This window comes from Cololabis saira, chromosome 22, assembly GCF_033807715.1.
Source record: "Cololabis saira isolate AMF1-May2022 chromosome 22, fColSai1.1, whole genome shotgun sequence".
NCBI lineage: Eukaryota > Metazoa > Chordata > Actinopteri > Beloniformes > Belonidae > Cololabis > Cololabis saira.
Window position 1 is genome coordinate 5,669,131 of NC_084608.1, and position 25,214 is coordinate 5,694,344.

The 25,214-nt window shown below is 47.0% G+C and overlaps 1 protein-coding gene across 6 annotated transcripts in view; it reads left to right on the forward strand.

The window, feature by feature from the left end:
• arhgap12b (Rho GTPase activating protein 12b) overlaps window positions 1-25,214 on the forward strand; it is an 84,595-nt gene that overhangs the window by 5,819 nt on the left and 53,562 nt on the right. The window lies entirely within an intron of this gene.

The window sequence follows — 25,214 nt, forward strand, 5'->3', positions numbered from 1 at the left end:
TCGCTCCCTTGAAACTTTGGTTTACTTCTCCTCATTGCTTCGTTTGTTTAGTTGAATGTGGGGCACGTGCAAACCCCTCACTGGTCCCAGTAACGTCTTGTGGGGTTGCAGGGGTTTCAAAGGTGCATCACCCCCCAGCGGGGTCTGTGCACCATTCGTCAGGTATGAGAACAGTTGCAGGTGCTGATTAAAGGGGTCTTCTGCAGACTTGTCGTATCGCTCCCCTGGCTTGTGGAGATGGATGTTTTGGGTGGGTTGCAGTGGGATCATTACAGGCTAAGTGGTCTGTTCACAGCCTTGTTGTTGGATCTCTGTGATTGTGTTTGGGTTTCATGAGATGTGGACCCCCCCTCAGTCGTGTGGGTTTATCCTGCTTCTACTTTCTCTCTTTAAACTGGTTGATGCTGTTGCAACCATGCTCAGTAAGGTGTGCACACGTGTATCGCTACATCTAAGGCCGGTGCTTTGAGACGGATTATCTCTCCAAGAAGTCTGCTATCTGCAGGAACTGAGACTTCCTGTTTTCCCAAAGAAAACATGAAATTAATTTCCTCGGTGTACTCATCCCTGCAGTCCTCTGACTGATAAGACCTCCTCCCACCTTCACGTTCTCCGTCTCATCGGTGCGGGCCGGTGGGGCGGCCGAAAGGGCGCGGGAACCGCGGCTTATCGTCCTCGTCCTCAGCAGAGGTGGATCAGAGTAGAAAGGGGGGCGGTCTCATCACGGTGGGGGTCGGCGCAGGCACGGCGCCCCTCGCCGTTGCTGGGGCAGCTGCGTCTACACGGGGTCAGCCTGTTTGAAGACTGGCAGTGCTGCTGGGGCTCTTTGTTCCCCGGCTGCAGCAGCCTGCTCCACCTCCTCCACCTCCTCCACCGCGGGAGAACAAAGGGACGGGCCTGAATGGAAACTAGGTCATATCTGCCGAGGATCGGCTTGTAGCCCCCAGTCGCCCCGCTGCGGCGCCGAGCACGTGGGAGTGCCAGCGCCATGTGTGACGCAGCGTAAGAAGGAAAGAGGTGTGAGAGTGGCAGCTTTATGGCGTCGGAGGCCGAGATGTATCGCTGAGAAGGATTCGGTCAGCAGGACCTCTGGAGGCTTTGTGGGGGTTAGTTAGCCGTCCTGTCTGGTGGTTGCCAGGCGAGTGTAGGACCTAGGAATGGGCGATATTTTACCATTCACGATATACCGCTAAAAAAATTCCCCACGGTAAGAATTTGTCATCTCGCGGTAAAAACGATAAATTCCCGTTGATGACGTTTTTGTGTAAAGCTGATTTATGGTTCTGTGTTAAATCCACGCACAACGTACGGGAAGGAAGGAAGGAAGGAAGGAAGGAAGGAAGGAAGGAAGGAAGGAAGGAAGGAAGGAAGGAAGGAAGGAAGGAAGGAAGGAAGGAAGGAAGGAAGGAAGGAAGGAAGGAAGGAAGGAAGGAAGGAAGGAAGGAAGGAAGGAAGGAAGGAAGGAAGGAAGGAAGGAAGGAAGGAAGGAAGGAAGGAAGGAAGGAAGGAAGGAAGGAAGGAAGGAAGGAAGGAAGGAAGGAAGGAAGGAAGGAAGGAAGGAAGGAAGGAAGGAAGGAAGGAAGGAAGGAAGGAAGGAAGGAAGGAAGGAAGGAAGGAAGGAAGGAAGGAAGGAAGGAAGGAAGGAAGGAAGGAAGGAAGGAAGGAAGGAAGGAAGGAAGGAAGGAAGGAAAAATTCCCGTTGATGAGGTTTTTGTGTAACAAACATGGCGGATCTGAGTCATTCCAGTTTTGCAGTACAGGTGTAACTCATTTAATTGGTTTTTATTAATTCAATTTAATTGGTGTAGTTTAGTAGTATTCTTTTAGAGCAGTGATTTGGGGGCTCCAAAGACTGAATGTGTTAATAGATTTATACAAAGATGGAGTTGAATTGGTACTTTTTTCATTGTTATCGGGATAAATGCCGGAAATTATCGTGATAAATGTTTTAGTCCATACCGCCCATCCCTAGTAGGACCCCGCAGAAACCCCCCGCTCTTTCAGCTCGTCTGCTTCCACTGCTTCCTGTCACTGCTCGGCTGGAGGCCGGCAGGCGGGGGGGGGGTTATCATGGTGTCTGTCCACAGGAACCGCCTCACCTTTCTCTCCAGGGGTTCTGTCCAAACATCCACAGGTCCACTGGGTAAACAGCAGAGCAGAAACACAGTGGGGGCAGCTGGGACGCTTCGGTGCAGTTGCCAGCTGCTCACTAGACATGCACCAATCAGGATTTTGAGAGTCCATCACCAAAAGCAGTATCTGCTGATCCCCATATTGCCGATCACCGATCACAGTGTGAAATCCATAAATTCTTGTATTGTATTATTGTACACTTGTATTATTAGGTCTAAAAATGAGGAGATGAAAAAGTATCATTAATTAACCACTGTTTTATTGTAGGCTGATGTGTGTTGTAAACTATAAACCTTAGTTTTCCTGTGGAAAAAGGAATTAAATCTTAAAATTGAAAATGAATTATGAATTATTAAGCTTTGTGAAAGCTTTAGCCATAGTCATACACCGCGTGTGAAGCAAAACTTTCACACTAGAGCTCCAAATGTTACCCATGAAGCGACTGACACGATTGTCGTCCTGCATAAGAAGTGGCTGCACACCAGCAAGGGGTCTGCTGGGAGAAGGTTCTGCTGGTGCACGTGTGGTGGTGTGATTGAATAAAGGAGTTCCTGCACTAAACCCTGTGTCCTCTGTCCTGTCAGTCGGCCCCAGTGGCAACGAGCTTGCTACAGTTTGTTGTTGTAAACATCATCAGATCGGCCTGCTTTGAACTATTATTTTCCGATCTCCGATCAAAACCGATAGGGGCATTATCAGCCGATCGATCGGTGCATCTCTACTGCTCACCTCAATTCGTCTGATTGGATGTCCAGATGCTCTCTCTCTGTCGTTCATGTCGTCCAGCGCACGCTGGGTCAGGTTCTGCTGCGTCTGCAGCATGACTCTTGATTGGACCTCGGTCCTTGTCCCAGCATGCAAGTGCAGGAGGGAGTTGGAGTCAGTCATTGACGACGTTCGTCCGAATTCCCCACATCAGCCGGCCACGTGTTGGTGTTGGGCTTTCTTCTGGTGCATCAGAGAAAAACCGGTGCCGGCAGCAAACCGGCAACGTGTCAAGGGAAGTGGACCGCTGCGTGGTTATGGGTAGTGATGCACCGAAATGAAAATTTGTGGCCGAAACCAAAAATAATAATAAGCACTTGGTCGAATACCGAATAATACCGAACAATGGTTCTTCGCAGTTTTTCATTTATTTTGCCAATTTTTTCACCATTGCATAAATCAAATAAATGTGCAGTGAAATACCCGCCAGTCAAAATTTTTCTCATAATCCTTTTTCATTTTCTTCCGTTCAAATCCAGTTAATCGGGTCGTGGTGGGGCTGATCTCCGCAATTTGAAGCCTTGTATAATAATTGTAAAAATCTGGGTTATTTTCTTGGAGGATCTCGTCATATCAGACAGTGAGGGTTCTCCACCGCATCGGTAGTACGGCCCCTTTTCTCTGCTCTCTCTCCCCGATCTCCTGCGCTGTGCGCCCCGTCACCGTCTCCATCACCAAGCGGCTTTCCCAAATCCAACTCAGCCTGGATCATTTCTCGTGTCCTCTGCTTTTTCCAAGTAATGATCTGACATGCTGACATTTAACACCGCTCCCCCCTCACTCCACGCTGTTCGCTGTTTGATTGTGTCATCTAAACACGTCGTTATTAATTGTTCGTTCTTTTCCCCACTTATTCCACCGAACACCGAAAGTGTTTTTTTGCTATTTTCGGCTGAACAATTTCGGTTATCGAACATTCGTGCATCACTAGTTATGGGGCGCTATTGGTAACAGTTTCTCCCTCGACCCCCCCCTCCCAAGTGTGTGTCGCAGAGGGGAGGATGCGGTCGCCCTTTAGGTGTTCTTGTCAGTGGTTTTGCAGCGTTGTAGCTCTCCACCCCTGCAGTCCCCCCCGACCCGCCCCCTACCATCTCAGTCTTCATACTGTTCCACACAGCTGCCCGTCACCAACACCCCCCCACCCTTCACAGTTCCTGCACATCTGTCCGTCAGGCCCATGATGAAACCAATAATTCCCTCTGATTGCGAGCTGGACCAGTCACGCAATTGTGGTGCATCGCGACCTGCTTTAGTAAGAGGGGTGGGTGTTGTGAGAAACCCTGCAGCCGTGATGACAGAGGCGGCTTGATTCTCAAGGGAAGCAGCTGAGTCGAGGTCAGCGTCTGTCCTCCCGCTGCCTGCTGTGTGGTCCTGCTGTTGTACGGCGAGGCTGGGACAAAGAGCCGGGGCCCCCGGTTCCCTCACGGAGCCAGCACGGCGCTCAGGAGGCCACACGGAAATCTGTTTTTCGTGTTGGGGTGAAGCTGGAGATTAATGGGAACCGGTGAGCCGTGAGCGTCTAGGGGGTGGGGTGGGGGTCTGCGTTCAAGGTCACCATTAAAGATGGATGGGAGCGGTACCGCTGGGGGTCATGAATGTCTGAGCATCTGAAGGGTTTACCGCTGCTGCTCCTGCATGTTGGACCAGCATCTCCCAGTGACGTCAGCCTGCTCCCACGTGAGGCAGAATGGAGGAATTGTTCGTGTGAAAGGGCAGCTGGATCTCTCTGTTCCCCCCTACGGTCCCGGGAAGCCCCTCAGTCTTTTAATTCAATTCAATTCACTTTTTTACTGTTTTATTTAAATAGCGTCTATTACAACAGAAGTTGTCTCTAGGATCTTTCCAGATACCAGAACATAAACCCCTGAGCAATTTTTACATAAACATAACAAACAGTGGCAGGTAAAAACTCCCCTAGTGGGAGAAAAACCTTAGGCCAAACAGTGGCAAGAAAAACTCCCCTTCAAGCCTGAGTTATGGTTCTGCGTCAAAACGACGCTGTGCACACAACGCCGTGCACACGCCGTCGTCGTGAACCTTCGGACTTCTCCGTCACTCCATTTTGCCGCGGTGCAAAACCCCCCGCGACCGCTAGTTCACGATCTTTTCCTGAATGGTGTATCCGACTTTTTCCGGTCACAGTGAATCGAAGAGATAAGGACAACTATTGTGCAAAAAAACAAAACCAAAAAAATCACACATACACGAAGAAAAGAGCGCTGAAAGTTCACGACTGCTTCAAACCGGAAACCGGAAATGGATTGCTACCAAGCAAACCAATCACAGCCCTGTTGGTCTGCGTGTGGTCTGCGTCGCCTCGACGCGTAGTTACAACTTCTGGGAGGTACACAGTGACGGTGTAGGGTACGCGTCGACGCGTAGCCTACGCCGTCAGTGACGGCGTCAGTGACGGCGTCAGTGACGGCGTAGGGTACGCGTCGACGCGTAGCCTACGCCGTAGGCACGGCGTCGTTTGACTCAGCCTTTAGAAGGGAAGAAACCTGGACCAGGACCTGGATCATAAAGGGGGACCCTCCTGACACAGGCCAGCTGGTCAGAGCAGAGTACAACTACCTTGTACCTTGTACTTTTAGTACAACTACCTGCTAATTACAGGTGTCTAGGAGCTCCCGAGTCCCTGTGGAAGCAGGCGTGAGCCTGACTGAGTCTCCCTGAGTCTCCCTGTGATCAGCGTGGCTGAGTCTTGCAGCAGCGCGGGCTGAAAAGGAGGCCCCGGCTTGTTTTCCACTGCATACTTGACATTCCTCCGTCCGGGCCTACACACACAGACACATGTGCAGCGTGGCGGCCGAGGCAGCGAGGCTCTGCTTCCCCCTCTTCAGAAGCCTCCCGTGAAACCTGAACAAACAGTTCATCCGCTAACATCATGTGAGCGTCTGTCTGTCTGTTTTCCCGCCTGCTTATCTGCCTGCGTGCATTCTTCCTACTTTGTCTGGGCATCCTAGTTTCTCTTCAGCTTTTCTGCTCCGCTCCGTCTGAGCGGCTTCCTCTCGCGCCGCTCGGCCTCTGCCCACCTGTCTGGAGGTGAGGGGCTCCAGCTTAGCTCCCTGTTGTGTCCCCCCCCCCACACCGGGCTTCATCTGGGCCCCTATGAGCAAACAGGAAAAAGCCCAGAGCTGATGTTATCAGGCTTCAGGTTGATGAGCTTTGTGCCTTTTCATTTCTTTTAATCAGCTCTGGCAGAGGAGAGAGAGAGAAAGAAGCCGATTTCTGTAGCTTCTGCAGGTCCGCTTTAACCTGAAAGAGACGTTTTTAAGAGCCGTCACTTTTGACTTAAAGCTACTGATGTTTGCAAAACTTACAAAAGATTCACTCTTTACTAGGCCTGTGTTGAAAAAAATCTATTTTTCCGATAATAAATCGATTCTTATATTAATTCCTAAAAATTGATTCGTATGTCTAAGGATCGATTTAAAAATAAAAAAAAAAATTAAAAAATTCATTATTACATTTTCGCGTGATCTTTAATCCCAGTAGTCATGTCATTTAATTCACACGTGCTGTTGCAACTTCTTTCTTTTTTTGCACTTTAATCGGTTATTGAAAGGCATATTTGAGTTATTTATTTATTTCATACAAATAACTTTGGACACGAGAATAACTACTGCCATGTTTTTGCCTTTAAATATGTTTAAAAGTGTGAAAACATTAAAGTTTCAGTTATAATTGCTTTATATACTTTCTTGGGGGTAAATTTGCATAAAATGCTAAAAAAGAACAAATTCTGCCCAAGACTGTTACTTAGGTAGAGCACTGGGTGATGAAAAATGGGGAAAAAAAAATCGAGGATAAAAATATTAAAAAAAAAACAAATTCTCAAAAAGTAAAAACTGAAAGACACAGAAAATTGAAAAAAATAAAACCGATTTCATACATTTGCTGCCCTGGATCTGTTTGGTAATTCTGACCACAATGTTTCTGTTTCAGTTCTATCAGCATTCTGAGAGGTGATTGGTCCTTACAGCATCATTAGCTGCCAATACTTGCTGTTAAATCTCAATATAATACTAGTATTAATATGTTTCAGAACTACAGTCATATCATTCATGAAACGGCTCAAAAAACTGTTTTAATAACTCTAACCCAAATCAATATCGACTCAAATCCTGATAATCGATTCTTAAGATCTTAAGAATCTGAATCAAATGGATTCTTGACATTTGAATCGATCCCTACTCTTTACTTAGTATTTCTGCTCTTTGCTCTCTAACCCAGAAAACCCGTTAGGATCGCAGCTTTTCAAGGGAGCAATATCTGATACGTCCACAACAGAACTGTTGTGCAGCTCCGGCACGACCCAGCTGGCTGCATTAAAGGTTATTAAAGTCCTTCTTAACTGCAGTGGTTAATCCTGTCATGGATGATACACATATACATATAAGTGCATTAGTTTAATATGACTCTCTGATATCCACTGAAGTGCTTAATGTACCACTAAACTTGTGCTGATTTAAATAACTGTCAGTCCACCGTAGCAACGCTCGCTGCATGAGAGGGTTAACTCTGAGTGAGAGGGTGAATTATTGTTCCTCAGAACGGTAACTGGAACATGGAAACCCTAAAAGTGGACTTCATATAAGTGGAGTGAACATTCATGTAAATGAATACAAGAGTCTGTTGTCAGTCCTGCAGAAGTTTTAAAGGCTGAATTCTGGTTCTGCGTTAAACCTACGCCGTAGGGTACGCGGCTACGCGGGAGTCTCTCCGTATCCTACGCCGTAGCCTGACCTGCACCTCCTAAAAAATGGAACTACGTGTCGAGGCGACGCAGACCAAACACAGACCGAGAGGGCTGTGATTGGTTTACTTGGTAGCAACGCATTTCCGGTTCTGGTTCGTGAAGCAGTCGTGAACTTTCAGCGCTCTTTTCTTCATGTTTGTGTGTTTTTTTTTGTTTTTTTTGGGTTGAGTCGAGTCGGGCTGAGTAGGTACTAGTGCCATTAGGCTACTTCCAAAATAAAAGTTGCATTGCTCTTCATTTGAAATGCACCGACTGATGTCTGCTGATGGGATGTCTGACCGGCACTGGCCAGCGTTGCTTGCTGATACTGTGAAATCCAATATATCTTTGCAAGCACATCATGATGTGCAGCCTCTGGGAGCTGGTGCTAAGTAGAGAATAGCGTTTGTATGGAGGGAAAAACGAAAGTTATGGAATAAAAAGCTCTGTGTATCGTATTTTTGTTTTGCTATATCATTGTTGTTTTCTGATCAGCTCAGAAGTAACAACATGTATGCATCATTCAACATGGCACAAGTCAGAACTGCAGGAGTTAATTGGACCCATCAGACGCTCTAGGAAAGTGTGATTTTGTTCCCGTCTGGTGTCGGCCCAGAGAAAGGAGGGGGGCTCTGGTTTATTGACAGTAACTACCTCAGTAAGAAGGAAGTGCTCCAGAGGGGCTTCCCCATCGTCGGGGGGACTCATCTGCTTCTACTCTCATATTTATACGGTCTAGTTTTTATGATACGGGCTTGTTATCGTAAAAACCGATCTTCCACGTTTCTGTCAGCTTCAAAACAAACAGAGAAGAAGTCTGTGGGTCTGAAATCGTTTGCAACAACTAAACTGTAGCTCCCGATGCACCAGTCGGGTCCGGGGTCGGGTCTGGGGACGGGTAGTTGGAGGAAACACTGTTCGGCTCGTTACGAGGACTGGAGTCGGGCACCTCTTCCAATTAAAGATGGCAGTGCATTATGGATATTGTTGTTCTTTGCTATGTGTTGCGTTCCGTGAAGAGTTGTGGTTTTATTGTGATCGTACGGGTTTGTGAATGTTTATGGGCAGCGTTAGTGCATCATTACACTCTCCTTTTCTTGTTTTGTATTTTAAGAACCGACACCAAAACTTAAATTGGTGGGACGAAAAACGTCTCCACGTAGTCCCGTCATCGCATTGATGCCATAAATTCCTCCAAAATCCTGAACCCACTTAAGGATTCTGTGAAAGGAAAAACTAACAAATCTGTTTAGTTTATCCTCAGATGCTTGTTGAAAAAGGTGGAGCTCCTCTCTACCCATCATGCTGCTTCCTACCCATTCAAATGTATCTATTGAATGTGTTGGAGGACTAAAATTTGACACAAATCTTATTTTCATACGTCTGCAAATAAAATTCAATTCAATTTTATTTATATAGCGTCTATTACAACAAAAGTTGTCTCTAGGATCTTTCCAGAGATCCAGAACATAAACCCCCGAGCAATTATTACATAAACAGTTGCAGGTAAAAACTCCCCTAGTGGGAGAAAAACTTTAAGCCAAACAGTTGCAAGAAAAACTCCCCTTTAGGAGGAAGAAACCTGGACCAGGACCTGGATCATAAGGTTAAAATAATAACCGTAAGAGTAGCTGGTGGGTGTGCTTGGCTTTTGGCTTTTTTTCATATTTCTAAGTAAGAACAAGCTGTGATGGAGCCATGCTGCAAGTTATGTAGTTTTAATGGACTTTAAATAGAAGCACGTTTCCTGAAGCTAAATACAGGAAAACACATTCAGTAGTTTAGAGAATTCAGTGACGACTTAAATAAACTTGATGACATAAATGATGAGATGAAGTTGAAGTACAGCTGCTGTTTCTATTTTAATAGAGATTTAATTCTGGATCCAAATGCGTTTAAAGGAGACCTATTATGGCATTTAATGTATATTTTAAACAGGCCTTGAATGTCTTAGAAACAATCAAAAGCTTGTTTTTTCTACATAAATGAGAAATTCAGCCTGTGGGCCATGTCTCTAGTTTTACCGCTTCTAACCTCTTTTTCTATGGAGGTTTCTGAGGGGGCGGGGCTATGATAATGAGGCTCAGTGCTGATTGGCTGTCTGAATGACGTGTAGCAGGGGAGGGAACAAAGCCTCTCCGGGGAGAAGAGCAGCGGCTGCGTCGTACACAAAACGTGTCTGATGCGATCAAACTTCAGTGACAAAATAAATTCCATTGCTTTATTTTTTTGTATTGGACTGTCCTAACTGGCCGCGAGTTTAACGGTTTCAGTGTGGACAGAGAGAGTTTAACGGTTTCAGTGTGGACAGAGAGAGTTTAACGGTTTCAGTGTGGACAGAGAGAGTTTAACGGTTTCAGTGTGGACAGAGAGAGTTTAACAGTTTCAGTGTGGACAGAAAGAGTTTAACAGTTTCAGTGTGGACAGAGAGAGTTTAACAGTTTCAGTGTGGACAGAGAGAGTTTAACAGTTTCAGTGTGGACAGAGAGAGTTTAACGGTTTCAGTTTGGACAGAGAGAGTTTAACGGTTTCAGTGTGGACAGAGAGAGTTTAACGGTTTCAGTGTGGACAGAGAGAGTTTAACAGTTTCAGTGTGGACATAGAGAGTTTAACGGTTTCAGTTTGGACAGAGAGAGTTTAACGGTTTCAGTGTGGACAGAGAGAGTTTAACGGTTTCAGTGTGGACAGAGAGAGTTTAACGGTTTCAGTGTGGACAGAGAGAGTTTAACGGTTTCAGTGTGGACAGAGAGAGTTTAACGGTTTCAGTGTGGACAGAGAGAGTTTAACGGTTTCAGTGTGGACAGAGAGTTTAACGGTTTCAGTGTGGACAGAGAGAGTTTAACAGTTTCAGTGTGGACAGAGAGAGTTTAACAGTTTCAGTGTGGACAGAGAGCGTCCGATGTCACGCAGCTCGACGCGATAGTCGGACGCTCTCATGCAGTTACACGGTGTAAACGGATCTTAAAGCCTGAATTACAGTTCTGCGTTAAATCGACGCGTACCCTAGGCCGTAAGCTCTGCGCTGGTGTAACGCGGAACCATAAATCAGCCTTTAGTCACCTCGTCTTCACACAGGAAGATTTAATTGAATTCTAAACAGGTACACCACGGTTATTTATCTTGATTCCTCATCATATCATTTATGTTACAAGACAAATGAATCATGTTAACTGTAAAGAAATCACAACACTGAATTTTCACAAATGGCAACTTTATTGTTAAAAAAATAAAATATGAGTTGTATATAAATAACATGTATGCACTATTGCTGGCTCAAGGAAGGACCGTGCGTCTTCTGAAGGTGTCGTTGAAACTTCAGGTGCTTGGAAGATCTGAAACCATAATGGCGGAAGCTCCGGCCGGCGGAGTTAGTTGTGGGCGTGGTTTCCGACCTATGGAAATCGCAGAATCTTATTGGCTCGTAGATCCACATCACACTGGACGGATCATCCGGGCGGCTGTACAGACACTGCAGAATTTGGTTTCTTTCCTCCTTCTCTGAGTTGGCAGGCTGAGGGGAGACCACTTTATATATGTTAAAGCAAGAAAAAACCTGTTTTTCATAATAGGTCCCCTTTAAAGGTCGATGGATAATCGTTTTGAATGATCAGGATCTCAGCGGGGACCAAGCTTCTCAACATGACTTTTATCTGATTTTTCTCCATTAATCGAGCGACTGTGTGGTCAGAGTGACGGTGGGTTTGTGAAACCCCAGCGGTCAGCTGACGAGCAGCTGGCTGGCCTCCCCCCGGGTCTGTCCACCTCAGCGCTGCTAGCAGTCCCCCCCTGTCCAGCCCCCTAGAGCTGCCGTCAGCCACCCGTCAGCCTGTGATGCAGCCCGCCGTCTATTCACAGCGTGGGTGACGGGGCGCAGCACCTATTTAATTAGCTCCGTCCTGCTCCCCCCCTCTCCTATCTGCGCTCCGCTGCCCGCCGTGGTTCTCTTGCCCCCCTCCGCTGGGCCCGGCTCACAGCTCCAGCTCCGGGACCGGGACAGCATGTTACCAGGGAAGGTAAGAGCGGCCTGACCGCCTCCTCTTCAGCTCGGGGTGTTGGTTTGTGGACCCGCCAACACTTGTGTGTGCTATCTCGTGTGTGACATGGTGTCGAGGAGCGTGGGCTTTATTTAGCAGGCAGCATGGCCCCTGTTGCTGTGCTCTCCACGCAGATCTGTGTTTGCACACAGGTCACAGCGCGCGGGGCACGAGTCCAGCTGCTGGTCATCTTCACCTCCTCAGACTCCTGATGAGGGGGTGTGGGGACGGGGCGGCCGAGCTGAGCACGGACACCGTGTTCCCTGCGGGTCACTCTCAGAGTTGCTCACGCCATCACAGTGGCTGCAGGGGGGGGGCTGTCAAAAACCTGTCAGGACGCTCTGCATGTCCAATCCAATTTTATTTGTTAAAGGGGACCTATTATGGCATTTATTACCTATTTTAAACAGGCCTTGAATGTCTTAAAAACAAGCTTTTATAAATAAATTAGAAACTCAGCCTCTGAGCCATGTCTTTATCTTCCCCGTTTCTAACCTCCATCTCTATGTGGGATTCTGAGTGGGTGGGGAGGCTATGATAATGAGGCTCTGTGCTGATTGGCTGCCTGATGCGATGACGCGAATGACGCGATACACCGCTACGAAAAAATTGTGGAAGCTCCGGCCAGCTGAGTTATAGTCCATGTTCCAGACCAGATATCAGCACCACTCAAGGTGACAAAACTTGCTTATAATTTTTGAAAAGATCCATGTCTGTAGATGATATTCTGGTATGATAACCTTCCTGAGTGGCAGCTGGATCGTAGTTATCAGCTCATGAAGTTCAGAAAATTACACTTTAGATGCTGCTGCATATCCTGGTTTAGACTCATGTACAGGATAGCTGTCAATGTTTCACAATATTGTCTTTGGTATCATTTTAAAGGGGACCTTTTTACTGTAAGCATTCATTCAAGCTAAGATGTGAACCTTTCTGACCAACATAGAGGTCACTGCAGCTATTTAAACTATAAACAACACACATTTTTACACAATTTTCGCCTAAATGATATACTATCTTTTATTACTGTGTCATCTAGGAACAACAGAGACACAAAATACAAAAATTGGAATACTCACAGGACCATAAGGATTCAGGAAATGTATCACATCTTAGCTTGAATGAATGCTTTAAAGGTCCCCTTTAAAGCAGCACAACGTAACTTTCAGCTTTTCTGAGTTTGGCGGCATCTTTTGGACAAAAGCGGTAGTGTTTTACCAGAAAGAACACTACGTTTCCCATGAGCACCAGCGCGTACTGCGAAAACTCCTGTCCCGTCGCGTGCATTTGTTTTGAGAGAAGACGGGACGCTTTTCTGTTTCACCAAGTGAACAGACATAACGCAAAAAAAAAGATTTTAAACTGCTGGAAAGGAACTGGAATTTACCGGGATACCTTAAACAAGGAAGCCAGGGAGCGGTATATGGAGAAAATAATGATTATTAACGGTCTGGATCCATATGAAATCCCTACTGAAGAATGGAGCTCCTCGTCGGAGCGCCACTCTTTAGAAGGATTTACTGCCGCAGTTCTGCAGAACCACCGTCTTAGGCTACCTTGTTTAGGAGTGTTTGGCAGCTGCTTTGGTAAATGTTTGACTCGAATGTGTTTCAATAAATTAGTATAATAGTACAACATACAGTACATGTTTTGTATTACTCTTACTTCTCTTTTCTTTTTTTTTGACTGCTATATTATGCGGAAGAGGCTCCGAGGCGTGAGCAATATTTTTGTTTTCCTCGTGAGATTATTTTTTTCCTCTGCAGCTACAAATAAGAGTTAATATATTTTCCTCAACAAACTAGTTTTATCTGAAGATTGGGGTTAATTGCACCGCAGAGAGCTGGCCAGCAACTGTGTTTAGCTGGCGAAGTGGGGAATAAAACCCGTGTTTTGATCCGACCCGGTCTGTGTGAGTGTTTGTGGTTCAAGGCTGATTTATGGTTCTGCGTTAAATCGACGCAGAGCCTACGGCGTAGGGTACGCGGCGACACGCACCGTACGTTGCGCATCGCCACGTACCCTACGCCGTAGGTCTGCGTCGATTTAACGCAGAACCATAATTCAGGCTTTACTGTGTGGAAGGTTTGGTCGTTACAGCCGCGATCCAAGCGAGCCGACGACTCTTTCACTCTTTTACTCTGTTATATCAGATACTTGGCCTGCGTGGTTCTGCCTCCGAGCAGGAAACCGGTGAAAAGTTAAACCATTAGCGATCTTTTCCCCACGTCTGTTGTGTGGAGCTGCTGCAGCCACAACACAGCAACGGGTTACCAGCTTCTGCGGAGCTGCGCTTCACGCCCCACCCATTTTCGTCTCGACTGCGAATCGGGAAGGAGGGGGAAGTGACGTATGCCGTAAAGCAGTCAAAGCCGTAAAAATGTGTAGTTTTTTAGTGTGGCAGCCAGGGTTCCTACCATGCTCCTCAAAGTTACATAGTGGCGGTGAAGGTGATACAGACCCCTTAGACCATGACAGAGGTGTCATTAAACCTGTTGGAAGTTGATGTACCATCACAATGACTCTGGAAATATGATATTAAGGTGGAAAAGTTACATAGTGTCGCTTTAAAAGACATAAAATAAAGTGAACAGTCCTACCATCAATCAATAAAATAGGATAAGATAAAAGGGTAAAATAAAGTAAACTGTCTTGCTAAGTGTTAGAAGCCAAGGAGAAAAGGTGGGTTTTGACAAGGGATTTAAAAACAGACAGAGAGGAGGCCTGTCTGATTTGCTGAGGCTGGTTGTTCCATAGTTTTGGAGCTGCAACAGCGAAGGCGCGGTCCCCTCTGAGCATGTCTCACATCTGTCCTCCTGCAAGCACCGAGTTGATGAGACGGTGCCGGCTCACCAGGAGGATCATCGATGATGCTGCTAGAGGGACCTCCAGGGTTTGGCTCCTCTGACTTGCTCTCTCCTCCTGGAGGCTGCAGAGCTCCCCGGGTGTCTGCCAACCATCCACCACTTCCGCGGTGGGCTGTCCTCTGGTGGAAGGGAGGCCTGCCGGGAGCTTCAGACGTGGTGCCTGGAGGCTTCAGGGGCCACTGCTGCTGCTCGTATTAATCAGGCTGCCAACCACCATGAGCTGGGATTCGATGTGCCTGAATATTTCCTCTGAGCAGCTGCCAGACGCAGGCGTGGGTCCCTGCTGAGGGAGAACCTTCTCTCTTGGTGCTTTTACACTAGTACCTACTCAGCCCGACTCGCCTTGCCCTCGTTTCTTTTCAACACCCAGATCAGAAGTAGGAGGTTGGAGAGAAGCTGCTGTGACGTATTTGATTGTGTGATCTAAACGAAGAAGACATCAACACTAAAGATGTAGAACCTGGAGGAGATGATAGATGTGCTGCTGGGTCTGTGGCTTGTGTTCGATATCAAGTTAAAAAATGAGAGAGAGAGAAGCTTCAAGCGGCGACGCTTTTTAATTTTTTTTTTTGTTTTTCTCAGCACTGCTGAAAAGTCAGCTGGAGCCGTGAGCAGCTATGAAGTGACAGAGTTCCTGGTAGATCTGGTCGTTCCTTATCGCCGTCTAGATCCCTTTTTAATTCTCTCCTTCTGTCGAATAAAATGAACAAGAATTCGTCAGAGTCTCTTTCTCTGATTTCCTCCTCCTGACTCAGACGTCTGACTCCAACCCCCCGACCAATCGGTGGCCTGTAGTGTGATGATGTCAGATACAGCCGACTCAGCAGCTTAGAACCTCGGCAGAGTAGCTACAGAAAAAGTATCTACTCGGCACATTAGACCCCTAGTGGAAAAGCGCCTTCTGTGTCCCTGTCCCCCCACAGGGATGCTCTCGCCCGTGGACGCTGGAACAGCACCTAAGATTAACTTGTCACCTTGGGGGGGCTCAGTTTCTCTTCCCTGTGTAGTAATTGGACGTTTATTTGTCTGCAGCATTGTTGTGTGGCCAGCCCTGGCCGTGCAGGTGTTCCCCGGGCGAGGGGTTGTGGCCGAGCTGCTCCTAAAGTCAATTACCGCTGAATTGACTTTCCAGAAACTCTGTTTTTGTCCTCAGAACTTTCCACCAGCAGCTGCTGCTGAACAGAGATGCTACAGATAAAAACACAAAAGGGATACAGAGCGAGTGCACACTGCGCCACTGTGGATGTGTCTGGCTCTTTCTGCCAGCGTTGCCGCGCCGTACCCAACCCTCGCCTCACACAGCACAGTGTTTGAAGGCAGCGCCGACACACGCCCTGTAATCGCACGGAGACGGGTGTCAGCTCGGCGGGGGGCCGTCTGTAAACCCTGCCGTTAGATACAGAGCCTGTCTGTGTACGATTCCTCAGAGCTTTGCTGGAAACGGCTCAGGGAGCACAACAAGCAGACACTCGGAGGATGATCGGTGTTTTGTTCTCATGCCGTCTCAGCGACGGCGGCCAGTGGCCTTGTGTGTGACTGGCAGAGCCGCCCAGTCATGAGATGGTGCACCGATGGCGCGGCGCTCCCTCCCTCCCCCGAGGCTGGGTGGAGCACCTCCTGGACGGTTGATTAACAGCCCACTGATTATCCCGCCACGGAGGGATCCATCACCAGCACCAGAGTAGATAGTGGTTAGAGTAGGCGAGGAGCTTCAGGGAAGAGCTGTGCTGGGAAATCACGCCCGGTGTTGTTTTCCACGTGGCGCGTTTCCTCTCCTCTTACTTCGGATGAAAGGCTTTTCTCCCACTAGGGGAGTTTTTACCTGCCATCAGTACTCGAGTTGTAAAAAAAAAATCAGGGGGGATGGTGGATTTTATCATACGGGGACAGATAATTTGTGTTGATTACAAATAATATAATATATTACAAATAATAGCACTGACCAAAACACCTGCAGAAATACTGCAGGAATGACATAGCAGCAGTTAAATGCAGCCTTCTGTAAGCTTTAAATATCCACTGGGCTTACATCAAATACATCAAAACACAACAATAAAAAACACTTTTCTGAACTTATCAATATGACTCTGTCCTTCACAGGATAAGTCAAATGGATCACTGCAAAAACTCACAATCTTAACAAGAATATTTGTCTTATTTCTTGTTAAAATGTCTCATTTTAGTGAAAAAAAAAAAATCTCATTAAACTTAAAACAAGACTCATCACTGGAAAAAACAACAATTTTCACCTGTTTCAAGTAGATTTTCCACTTAAAATAAGTAGAAAAATCTGCCAGTGGAACAATATTTTTTTGCTTGTAATGAGAAGATAAATCTTGTCCCACTGGCAGATTTTTCTACTTGTTTTAAGTGAAAATGTACTTGAAACAGGTGAAAATGATCAAATAAGTTATTTTTCTGGTGATGACTCTAAATGTTGAAATAAGAGTAAAACCACATTCATTGATGAAATGACATAAGGGATGGAAAGGGGGGATGGCAGTTTTACAGGAGGGATGATTTTGACTGTTTTTTTGACTGTGGGATGAGGGGGGATGCCATCCCCCCTCATCCCCCCTCAACTCCAGTACTGCCTGCCATTGTTTATGTAATAATTGCTCGGGGGTTTATGTTCTGGGTCTCTGGAAAGCGCCTAGAGACAACTTCTGTTGTAGTAGACACTATATAAATAAAATTGAATTGAATTGAATTGAATTGAAACCTGGTCCAGTTCATGTTGTGAGAGTGAACCAAACTGAAATACTGCATCAGTCAGAAACACACCGCCCTAAACGTGTCCAGACAGGATTCTGGACCATCCTAAATGGTTTTAGTCAGCACATAACCATGACTCACAGCAACACCGTCGACGTTCCAGATCCCCGCTCACAGAGCCAGGAGACAGATGTACTAGCACCCGGTTAGGGCTGAGTTATGGTTCTGCGTCAAAACGACGCCGTGCCTACGGCGTGTGGTACGCGTCGACGCAGATCACACGCCGTCACTGACGCCGTCACTGACGCCGTCACTGACGTCACCTCCCGAAAATTGTAACTACCCGTCGAGGCGACGCAGACCGAGAGGGTCGTCTCTAGTTGTCTCTTTGATTCACTGTGACCGGAAAAAGTCGGATAAACCATTCAGGAAAAGATTGCAAATTAGCGGTTATGGGGGGTACTGCACCGTGGCGAAATGGAGTGACGGAGAAGTCCGAAGGGTTCACGACGGCGTCACGGTGACGGCGTGTGCACAGCGTCGATTTGAAGCAGAACCATAACTCAAGCTCAAGCATGCCAGCATCTCTGCTTCGGTCGGCCTCCACGCCCCAGACTGGAGGCTTTTCTGTGAGGGGCATGTGCTACAGGACTTCCTCCCGGGGAAGGGGGGGTTTGCAGAACTGCTGAATTATAATCCCATTCTCAACTCCTGCCCCGTCCCCGTGGAGAGGTGTCTGGGCAGCAGCAGCAGCGCCGCTCGTTTTCAGCGTCCTTGGGGTGGGGGAGTAGGTCCAGGCTGGAAACAGCCAAACCTGAAGACGGCCACCTCCGCAGCACCTTTGATTAGACAAGGGTCAGTGGACCGGGGGAACGGGTCGAGGTGGACAGGGAGGACGGGCTGAGTCCAGGTCGAGGACTTTGTGTTCACGTTTCCCTCGGAGCTGCTCAGATCCGTAGGTCTGCTGCTTGTGTTCATTCTTCATCAGCTGTTGACAGGATGCTGAAGAGCTCCGTGTCTCTGGTCACGTCGTTTGTTATGGCTTCACCAAGGCAAAAAATGTAAATATCTTATTTAAAAGTGTCTAATTTTCCACAAAAGCCGTTCTGGGACAATAGAAGTTAGTGAGACGACAGACTTTCCTCCTCGGTCGTCTCAACAAACAGAATTGTAGAAAAGTCCAGTACAACCTCACAAACCTGCCTGCAGGCAGATGAATGATTTACTCCACAAACACAAGTGTTTAAAAGGCTTTTGGATATGAAGAATAAAATCTGACCAAATAATGATGCAGCTGCTGCAGTCTTTCTGTGTTTCCCAGCGTGGGTGTGATTGTTGTTGCTGGTGGAGGTCACACGAGCTAAACCCATCCTCGTTGTTCGCTCAACGAGGGGAAGCGTCGGTGAGGGGACATGAGATCCAACAAATCCATTATTCCTTCAGTTAAAATTGTTGAAATTTCATGAATTAGTAGACTATAGTATTCTGCAAATTATGTTTAAAGCTCATAAAAAAACTTCAAAGATTTGAAAAAAGAGAAAGTAAGTATAACTTAAAAGGAACAGAGATTTTTAAAAAACCAACATTCAGGACTAAATTGATGGAACGTTGTGTTTCTGTGAAAGGAATCAGTTTATGGAACAATCTGAATAAAGAAAACAAAGAATCTAAATCAAACATTACATTCAAAAGAACAATTAAAACCTGTATGTTAAGTAAATATAATGAAATATGTTAGTTAAGTTTGATTGACATCCCCATAGACGGAGGTAATTTTATTTTATTTTAGTTTTTAATTCACTTAGTTGATGTTTTTTTTTTTTTTTTTAATTTATGTTATTTGTGAATTTATTTCTTGGCAAAAGGGGCAGATTAGATAAGATTCTTCTTCTTTCTGCTCCCTTTTCATTCACAATTTATTTCACAATTTATTTTATTTTTATTTGTATTTATATTATTTGTATTTGTATTGAATTGTTTGTTTTATTTTTTGAATGAAATAAAGAATAAAATGAAATGAAAAAAACATGTGGGCGAGGGGACGGGTGGGCGAAGGGACGTGTCGGGGGACGGGTGGGCAAGGGGACGTGTCGGCTCGGTCCTGCCAGTCCTCTGCTGCGACAGACATGCCCGCGCCCCCTTGTTGGTGTCCTTCCTGTTGTTGCGCTGATAAGACGGTGCCGCGGGTATGTGCAGGCCGAGCTGCGGCGCCATAATCATCTGAGAAGTGTTGTAGGCTTCACTTGATAAGCTGCTGGGGGGCGGGGGGGCCTTACCCCTGCCTCGCATGCACCTGCTACAATGCAATCTTCTTATGGCGCTTTTCCACTAGTACCTACTCAGCCCGACTCGGCTCACCTCCACTGGGTTTGACACCTTTCCACTAGGGGTCTAACGTGCCGAGTAGATACTTTTCTGTAACTATTCTGCCGAGGTTCTAAGCAGCTGAGTCGGACTGAATCTGACGTCATCACACTACATGCCACTGATTGTGCGATTGGGCCAACCCCCCGACCAATCGAGTACGGCACAGCAACTACACTCCAACCCCGCCTACTTCTGATCTGGGTGTTGAAAAGAGTCTGACTGAGTAGGTGCTAGTGGAAAAGCACCATTACGAACTGGATTAAAGGGATGTGCAGTGCATTCCTGGGTTAACCCCCCAGCCTCAACTCCTCACCTCACATAAACATGTCCCAGTATGCCTCATCCTGTTGAACAAATGACTTCATCGGCTCCGTCCGATCGATTTTGGCACTAATTGGGGTGTGTGATGACGTGTGAGCAGACACACTTTTATGTATTTGACCCGTCAGTGTCTGGAACCATGACTGTGGAGTTATGTCACCAGTGGGGTCCCCTTAGGGGTATGCAGGCGGTGACATCACATGGACCAAGAGGTTTCAGTCGTCGCTGTGGTGCCGACACAAAAGCAGCGGTTCCAGGACCATGAAGTTCAGTTTATTTGATCTGTATCTGCATTGATCTTTGGTGCCTGGAGACGCTGCTCGTTTGTTCCTTCCAACTCTTCACTTCCTCATTGTTGCCCGGGGGTGATGAACATGAACCAGACCATGAAGGTTTTACATGAGTCCCCAGACTGTCCTGGTGTCAGCAGGCCCTGAGACCAGAGGGGGTTGTAATGGAGGGCCATTCGGCCTAGAGATCTGAACTGTGAAGAATTATAAGGATCTGAAGGTGTTCTGTTATAAAGAGACCAAAGCCCGATCTTGTCCTTGAGTAATGGTCGATGGTAATGGTTGAATATCTTCACAAAGCCTTCCTTTGAGCCTTTGAGAACTTGGTGTGGTCCTGAAACAACTTTGGGAGCACCTCTGAACCATCTCAGTGTTTGGTCTGGGCCCATTTCCCCTCTCCCTTTCTTAGATCCCAGATATACTTGCAGTTCAGAACGCGTACGCATCATGGCCGCCACGCGTATCCTGCGTTCATTTGACGCGTCAACGTGCACGTTCTCAAAAAGACACTGAACGCGTAAGTGACCTGCAGTTCTGGCTGTGGCCGCGAGTGGTGCTGGTCCCGGTCTGATACCAGCTGGTCCCGGTCTGATACCAGCTGGTCCCGGTCTGATACCAGCTGGTCCCGGTCAGATACCAGCTGGTCCCGGTCAGATACTAGCTGGTCCCGGTCTGATACCAGCTGGTCCCGGTCTGATACCAGCTGGTCCCGGTCAGATACCAGCTGGTCCCGGTCAGATACCAGCTGGTCCCGGTCTGATACTAGCTGGCCACAAGTGACGACGCGGAAGTCGCTGGTGCCGTTTCCTTTGCCGAGGTCGCAACCAAAGCAATGTTATAATCTCATTCATCCAATGTTGACATTTTAACTTGTCTGTTGTTCTAATCTGCTGCTACTACTGCTACTACTACCGCTACTACTAAATATATAATCACTTTTCCAACTGTTGCTCTGCTTACTGTGCTGCCGGTACGCCTTCGAGCAGTGGGCCGTGTAGTCGGCAGACAGATGCATTTTCCGCTTGAAGTTTCTCTCTCTCTCATTTTTTAACTTGATATCAAACACAAGCCACAGTCCCAGCAGCACATCTATCATCTACTCCAGGTTCTACATCTTTACTGTTGTCTTCTTCGTTTTGATCACACAATCAAATACGTCACAGCAGCTTCTACAACCTCCTACTTCTGCTCCAGGTGAGGCTGAATTGTTATGGAAGGGAAACCGGGATGAGTTGAGTTGGGATGGGTAGAGCCGAGTAGGTACTAGTGGAAAAGTGCCAGTAGTGGATGAGGCTGCATAGTGCCGGGTGGGGCGGGGGTGGATGACGGGGCAGCCTCTGAGGCCAGGATTGTACACAACAATGGCTCCTACATGGGCCGGTCCCTGCTGGAGCCGTGTTCTGGAGGGATGTGCTGCACGGTGCAGGGATGCGGAGAGGGGGCCGGCGTGGGCCGGGCGACCCATGACCCGCGCCACAATGGGAGGTTCTGTTGTTGCATCCACACACACGCACGTGCACACGCACACGCCCAGCTGACTGCTCTGAGTCATGCTATGCGGGCCGGTGGGTGGGGGGCCACATGGTGGTACGGTGACGACCTCGTAGCCGTCTGTCACGGCTGCACCAGTACAAGGTCTGACCCGTCCTGACAAACACACTCCATGAATTGGTATTTATTTATTTATTTTTATTTAGATTTAAAAAGCAGCGTCTCAAGTCTCAAAGAATAAACAGGATCATTCAGTAGTAAATGGATTTACAGGACCCTTTAATGTGAAGCACTGCGTTTGGAGTTGGTGGATTTGTTGATGATGTCTAAAACCATAAACAGCAACGCGGTTATGGGATTAATATTTTTCTTTTTCAATATTTAAGACTCACTGGCTGTTGACGGGCCGTTGTCCGGCTGTTGTCCGGCTGTTGTCCGGCTGTTTCCGGGCTGTTGTCCGGCAGAATATCTTCATACCGACGATGTAGCCGGGCTGTAGCCGGGCTGTAGCCGGGCTGTTTCCGGGCTGTAGCCGGGCTGTAGCCGGGCTGTAGCCGGGCTGTAGTCGGGCCGTTGCCGGGCCGTTGTCCGGCTGTTTCCGGGCTATTGCCGGGCTGTTGCCGGGCCGTTGCGGGCTGTTGCCCTGTAGAATATCTTCATACCGACGATGTAAATGCCAGCAGATGATCCAGTTAAACTTCAGGGGTTTCATGTTTGAAATCAAACATATTCAAGGTCTTGGCTGTTTTAAGGGCATTGGTTTGTTTTATTTATTTTCTCGAATGTTTCTACAGACATGTTTTTCTTAACAGTAATGGCTCAACTCCCTGCCAGTCATCTGTTCTGCGGGCTTCTAATCAGCCTTTCCTCCTGAACACAACATGCTGTATATGTGAAGGTGATGGTGATTAGAGTATCTAAAGAAGTCCTCATGTGCTCTTGCGTGGGCGTCCAGTTCTGCGTCTGCAGCCGGCGGACAGAATGAGCTGTTCAGAGTAAACGTGCCATCCTGGCTTTTGGTTGTGCAGAAGTGTCCGTTTAGCCGCCGTAGAGCAGCCGTAGGTGCAGCAGCGCCTCCCTCAGAGGTCCCTGCTGCTCCCTCCAACCCAACTTCCTCCTCTTTCTCTTCCCTCTGTTCTCCCCAACCTCAGTCCTGCTCATGTGTCCTCTGTTGGGACGGATCTCTCAAGGCTCAAGGTTTATTTGTATAGCACAATTCAAGACAAGGTAATTCAAAGTGCTTTACATCAACATTAAAAGCGGCAAGACACAAACAGTAAATAACAAATAAAATGAAGTAAAATTATAAGAAAAGAGGTAAAATAATAAAAAGCACAAGTTGTAAAAAGTAAGGGCAGTAGAGTACAGCAGGTACATCTCATTCTTACAATGGAAAGAATTACGTTTCTATACGGTCAAAACGTACAAAGACCGGGTCAAATACAGTATTACAAAAGTAATCTGTAACAATTCGTACAATGAATTAAACCAATTTGACAATTCTACGTCACAATGCCTGTTTCCAGGGCTTATCCATCACTAGTGTAACTTCGCGCGTATTTATTCAGATTCAGACGTTTTATTGTATAAAACGAAATTAAAAGCAGCATGGAGTGGTGTTTTCCTTCAAAAAAAGTTTTTAAATAAAAAGTAGAATAAGTATAAAATAAAATAGTACAAGATTAAATAGAATAGACTCTGTAAACGGTATATATACAAAAAACGTGCAACAGTGCAGCTATGCAAACATATAAATTACGAATTAAAGTACGTTTAAATAACAAAGCTGGTAATGCTCCACCGCTGGGGCTCTTATCCGCTGTAATCCTCCCTGCTAAAAACAACCTAAACACTCCTGTTTTCATCTCGTAATATCAGTTAAAGTTGACCGTGCTCATGCAGTCATCCATCTCTCATCACTTGGCAGTAAGCCCTGTTTCTATGGGTGGCCTGGGGAGAGCATCCGCGGTCCGGTCTACCGTCCGCGGCCCGGTCTACCGCGGAGCTGGTTGGGAAGAGCTCCGTCCCCGAGGTGCATCGCGGGGCGGTTTCAGTCTGATTAGTGGACTTCTGCTTTGAGGCTTTCATTTCCCTCGTGGGGGCTGTGGTCTGAGGCGTCCCAGCCTCTGTCTGGCATGGATTCTGATGATGAGCAGTGGTCGTATTCTAGGGTTGCCAACTCCCTGAAAAATAAATAAGGGGCACCTCGTCGGCAGGGCCGGCCAACCCGATTGCCTTCATCTTTCCTGGCCTGGTAAATCTTTTTAGCCCCTTTTTTTGTGAGTGAAACGATTTCTTTACTATTTGACTCAAACCTGAATTGAATTAGATGCATATTTCTGAATGCCATGAACACATGGAAAACAAATTATTATCCAGCAATTCACTTTAATACAAAATAACAAAATGAACGGAATAAACTAAGTATCTTTCTTAAACAGAAACCTGTCCTGATTAACTTAAAATAGTATAAATTTATATAAAACAATAGAAAAAAGCTAGGACGTCCATCCTGTAATAGTGCACATCTTTAGTGCAATAACAAAAATGCAAACAGAAAGTCTGTAGTAAACATATTTGGGCATCAAAGGCCATGACTGTAGGCTATAGTTGTAGTAAAACAGAAAAAAAAACTTATGAAGTCATACTTTAGTTTATAAATACGGGACGATTCCATTTTTCAAGGGACGGTTGGCGACCCTATTGTATTCATTCAGTCCAGGTCCATACTGAAGTATGCACACCCTTGCAAAGGTGACCTGTAGTGCTCCATGGAGGGTAGCAGGGTGATGCCGGGGTGGAGGAGGCCTGAGGAGGAGACGTGTGCAGCTGTGCCACGTGCAGATCCAGGCCCGGCACGGTGCTGCTTATCTGGGCCACGTTCTGGAGACGGAGAATCTGGAGCATTAGACATGAGCTCCATTTCAGTGCACATGCACACTGACGCCCCTTTTCTTATTGTGGCAGCACCTAGAGCTGGAATTGTACTTTTTGATTAAAAGCTCCTCCTTGCAAGTTTGATTTTCAATTAACCGGATTCCCTGGGGTTAATACCTCGATGTTCCATCGCCCGCATGTTTCACGGCTCCCAGGAGCTGCGGCGCTGTTCTCGCTTTAATGAATCATCACGTGTTCAGCAGACAGACTCAGTTGGGCTGGTTTGTTCTTCATCTGTGACGTCTCGACGCTGCTGTCCGTTGGGATGAAGTGACAGAGCTCCTGGTGGATCTGGTCGTTCCTTATCGCCCGTCTAGATCCCTTTTTAATTCTCTCCTCAGCCACCAGGTTTATGAACATCTGCACCTCAGAGTTGGATCAGAAACAGACTTTTGTGCTGCCATTGCCTGTCGAATAAAAGAAGTAGAATAAAAGAAGCCGCAAGTCGCTCTTTCTCTGATTTCCTCCTCCTGACTCAGACGTCTGACTCCAACCCCCCGACCAATCGGTGGCCTGTAGTGTGATGATGTCAGATACAGCCGACTCAGCAGCT